Below are 5,298 nucleotides of genomic sequence, written 5' to 3'. Positions count from 1 at the left end.
TACACCCGAGATGTACTGTAAGAGTGTCCTGAAGGGTGCCCGCAAGATTGCGGATGAGTGCCCCAAAGATGTAATTATTGAGTAAACTCGCAATGTGTTATCCTGTGCGCTGAAAACTTTGTTCATATGCGCTAAGCAACGCTTATTGATTTAAAATATTACCTTCTATGCGGCCGTTTATTAAATCTGAGAGATGGCAAGTCGTCAGCTTCAGCCCCCATGCCACGAGTGCTGGGGTGTTCGGGATAAACTTGAGCACTCTTGTTCCCATTTTTGGGTCCATCTAGGGAGGCGCTCAACACAACGAACAAGGCAACCGGACTTATAATGCTTGAACACTCTCACTTAGCAATAGAATTCTATAATTTTAAATTTCGGCGAAGCCCCTAGTATTCGGAAGACCGAGTTCGTGGCGCTATCCACGCCTGGTCCGGACACAGCTGGTTCCTCGCTCTAAGCGGCATAAGTCTTTAGGGACTCGAAAAGACCTCTCGAACAGCGACCAGCTCTCGCCTTATCATGACAGTCAGTTTTAGCTTTCTCCACTGAGGCGCTCGCCCGGCTCAACCGGGGCGCAATCGCAGTGGTTCTCCCAGTGCTACCTTAGCCGACGGAACAGAATGTAAGGTACCAAAACATGGGAGCCGGGCAAACCCAACTATTGACCCAAGACATGATTCGGAGCCGATGCATATAACGCTATAAGTTCGGGGTGCCGCACTTGTGAAAGTGTTCGGACTTATCACACCATAATGCGGGGAACATAAGCCCCTGGTATATTCGGCCGTACCAAAATGTACGGGTGCAAGATGTCATTAATGAACATATATGTAAGAAAGATATGCAATTATATAAAAAAAGGTAATGCATTGTTTATTCAAGGAATTCTGCTATGAGGGCAGAGCGATACAAATAGTGCGGTAAGCAAGGGTTGAACTATTAAAAGTGTCTCCCACCAGGGGTAGGCTGCGGAATGGTGTATTAAACAGATTTAATGCTCGTAATGGAGACCACCTGAGTGTTCGACGTAGCCCTTGTCCCTCCCTGGCTGTTGCATCGTCAGTTCGGCAAGTTTACCGCCGGACAGGTTCTCTGGTGAACGGAGTCCTGTGGATAAATAGAAAAAGGAAAAAAGGAAAATAAAAAGAGCGACACACTTGGGAGCCCCTGGTGTGGTTGAGCCGCACTCTGGGCCTGTCGTGGTCGTGCCCCTCCCCCTATGCACATGGTACCTCCAGAGCGTAATGATGTACGCGGAGGGTTAGTCTTGCAATCATGCGAGGGCTGGGGTTGGGGCCGCATTGCTACGCGTGCTCGGAACGTGCCAGGTGGTCTTTATGTATGTTACTCCGGGTGCGTTTGGCCGAGTCCGGTCGTTTAACGGCCGGACTCGAGAACTGTCTTAAGAGGCTGCTCTGTACTTCTGCCGCGAGAGCCGCCGTGTGTTCCTCCGTTCGGAGGGAGCGTTCAGTGTTTCCATTGACCGTGATGACTCCGCGAGGGCCTGGCATCTTGAGCTTGAGGTATGCATAATGCGGCACCGTGTTGAACTTTGCAAACGCGGTTCGTCCAAGCAGAGCGTGATAGCCACTGCAGAACAGGACTATGTCGAAGATTAATTCCTCGCTTCAGAAATTGTCCGGGGATCCGAAGACCACTTCTAGTGTGACTGAGCCTGTACAATTGGCCTCAACACCTGGTATGACGCCTTTGAATGTCGTCTTTGTAGGTTTAATCCTTGAGGGGTCTATGCCCATCTTGCACACTGTATCCTGATAAAGCAGGTTCAGGCTGCTGCCGCCGTCCATCAGGACTCTAGTGAGGTGAAATCCATCGACGATTGGGTCTAAAACCAATGCGGCGAATCCACCATGGCGGATACTGGTAGGGTGGTCCCTTCGATCGAAAGTGATCGGGCAAGAGGACCATGGGTTGAACTTTGGGGCGACTGGCTCCATCGCATACACGTCCCTAAGTGCACGCTTCCGCTCCCTCTTGGGTATGTGGGTTGCGTATATCATGTTTACCATCCGCACTTGTGGGGGAAAACCCTTCTGTCCTCTACTGTTCGGCGGCCGGGTCTCTTCCTCGTCATCGCTATGTAGCCCCTTGTCATTGCTTTCGGCAATTAACTTGCCTGCCTGCTTGAATACCCAACAATCCCTGTTGGTGTGGTTGGCTGGCTTTTCGGGGGTGCCATGTATCTGGCAAGAGCGGTCGAGTATTCGGTCCAAATTGGACGGATCCGGAGTAGTTCTTTTGAATGGCTTCTTCCGTTGACCGGGTTTAGAGCCCCTGAATCCGGCGTTGACTATCGTATCCTCAGTGTTGTCGCCGTTAACGCGGCGTTTGTTTTTGTTGCGACGCGACCTGCCATTGTGGTCCTTGTTGTCCGGACTGCCAGAATTTTTGCTGAAGTTGTTACTCCGAGCTAGCCAGCTGTCCTCTCCCGCACAGAAGCGGGTCATGAGTGATGTGAGGGCTGCCATGGATTTCGGATTTTCCTGTCCTAGGTGCCGGGCCAGCCAATCGTCGTGGATGTTATGTTTGAAGGCTGCGAGGGCCTCTGCATCCGGACAGTCGACGATTTGATTTTTCTTTGTTAGGAACCGTGTCCAGAACTGTCTGGCCGATTCGTCTGGCTGTTGAATTATGTGGCTTAGGTCATCGGCGTTTGGTGGTCGCACATATGTGCCCTGGAAGTTGTCGAGGAATGCGGCTTCCAGGTCCTCCCAACATCCAATCGACTCTGCGGGCAAGCTGTTAAGACAATGCCGAGCTGGTCCTTTAAGCTTAAGTGGGAGATACTTAATGGCGTGGAGATCGTTGCCGCGGGCCATATGGATATGAAGGAGGTAATCTTCGATCCAAACCACGGGGTCTGTTGTGCCATCATAGGATTCAATGTTCACAGGTTTAAACCCTTCAGGGATTTGATGATCCATTACTTCGTCTGTGAAGCATAGTGGGTGTGCGGCGCCTCTATATTGAGCGATATCACGACGTAGCTCAAGGGAGCGTTGTCTGCTGTGTTCGGCCCGGCCGGAGTTGCTGTATCCGACACGACGGTAGTCGTCGTTGGTCGTGGGGTGCCCACGTGATCCGTAGATGGATCTGGATTGTCTTGCCTTGTCATCCAATATATCCCGCAAGTCCGGTGCATTCTCCCATGGCTTCGCGCTTTTCGAGCGGTGCCGGGGTATGGTTCTGGCGGAGGGCCTAGATGCCTCTCTGTCGCGCCCACAAGGTGGTCGGTCTGCCGTATTGTGCGCTAGTGATGAAGGTTTGTATGCTTCCTCCTCTAGTCGGGGGAGCAACTTGCGTTTTGGGTAGCTTTTGGAGGGGCATTCGAGTTCATACTCTTCGGCCGCGAGGACCTCGGTCCATCTGTCGGCCAGCAGGTCTTGATCAGCTCGAAGCTGTTGCTGCTTCTTTTTTAGGCTGTTCGCCGTGGCTATTAACCGGCGTTTAAAACGCTCTTGTTCGACGGGATCCTCGGGCACGACAAATTCGTCGTCGTTGAGGCTTGCCTCGTCTCCGGAGGGAGGCATGTAATTGTCATCCTCCTCGTCTGCCGCTCTCTCTTGAGGGCTGGCTTCCCCGTCCTCCTGTGCTGAATCTTGCTGGAGGGGGTTGTCTTCGGCACTCTCTGGGGTGTTATTATCTCCGGTGCCGGAATCTCCATTCTTGCTGTGGCAGGATTTAGAGCGGCGCCGCTGATGTCGGCGCTTGGGCTGTTTCTTAGAGGAATCTGCCCCCGCTGCTTCTTTGCTGTCCCCATCCTTTGGGGTGTCCACCATGTATATGTCGTATGACGAGGTGGTCTTCCAGTTCCCTATAGGCGCTGGTTCTTGACCGTCTCCGGCATTGTCGTCCATACCGTCGATGTCTTCGGAGTCGTAGTCTAGCATGTCGGTCAGATCGTCGACAGTGGCTACAAAGTGGGTGGTGGGTGGGCTTTGGATTTCTTCGTCGTCCGCATCCCAACCATCCTGACCGCAGTCCGGCCAGGGCTCTCCTGATAGCGAGAGATGTTTTAGTGAATTTAGGATGTCGCCAAAGGGTGAGTGCTGAAAGATGTCCGCGGCAGTGAACTCCATGATCGGCGCCCAACCGGATTTGATTGGTAGGGGCGCAGGGGTTTCAGAGTCCGGCAAGGAGTCCGGCACCTCAGAGTCACGAGCTTTATAAGGGACAAGGTCAGTGCTCGGCTCCATCGCCGTAGCAGTTGCAGCTCCCGAGGCGGTGTCCAACCACCGATCCTCGATCTACGCGGTCGGCTCCGAGCTATGGGTGGGAGCGGCTTCATGTGCGGCCTCCAAGGTACTGTCTGGCGGCAGAGCTAGAACATGCTCATCATGACAGTGCGGCACGCTCGGCTGTGGCTCGAATCCATCGAAGATCAAATCTCCGCGGATGTCAGCCGTGAAGTTTAGGCTTCCAAATCTAACCTGATGGCCAGGGGCGTAGCTTTCGATCTGCTCCAGATGGCCAAGCGAATTGGCCCGCAGTGCAAAGCCGCCGAACACGAAGATCTGTCCGGGGAGAAAAGTCTCACCCTGGACGGCGTTGTTGTTGATTGAAGAAGCCATCAAGCATATCGGTGACGACACAGAGGAACTCTCAATGAAAGCACCAATGTCGGTGTCAAAACCGGCGGATCTCGGGTAGGGGGTCCCGAACTGTGCGTCTAGGCGGATGGTAACAGGAGACAAGGGACACGATGTTTTTATCCAGGTTCGGGCCCTCTCGATGGAGGTAAAACCCTACTCCTGCTTGATTGATATTGATGATATGGGTAGTACAAGAGTAGATCTACCACGAGATCAAGGAGGCTAAACCCTAGAAGCTAGCCTATGGTATGATTGTTGTTCGTCCTACGGACTAAAACCCTGCGGTTTATATAGACACCAAAGAGGGCTAGGGTTACACAGAGTTGGTTACAATGGTAGGAGATCTAGATATCCGTATCGCCAAGCTTGCCTTCCACGCCAAGGAAAGTCCCATCCGGACACGGGACGAAGTCTTCAATCTTGTATCTTCATAGTCTTGGAGTCTGGCTGACGATGATAGTCCAGCTGTCCGGACACCCCCTAGTCCAGGACTCCCTCCCCCTCCCCCCTGCCCCGCGGCCGGCGCTGCGCTCCATTGTCGTCGTCCCTGACGTGCTGGGCACCGCCTTCGGCCCCATCATCCAGGGAGGCGCCCCCCGCCCTGCAGGCCCGCCCGCTTCCGGTGACCTCGGGTGGCAATCCCGCTCCGGCCGGAGCTCGCCCGACCTCCCCCCCACCCCCTCCC

Source organism: Triticum dicoccoides, chromosome 3B, assembly GCF_002162155.2.
Source record: "Triticum dicoccoides isolate Atlit2015 ecotype Zavitan chromosome 3B, WEW_v2.0, whole genome shotgun sequence".
NCBI lineage: Eukaryota > Viridiplantae > Streptophyta > Magnoliopsida > Poales > Poaceae > Triticum > Triticum dicoccoides.
This window is presented reverse-complemented; position numbering follows the sequence as displayed.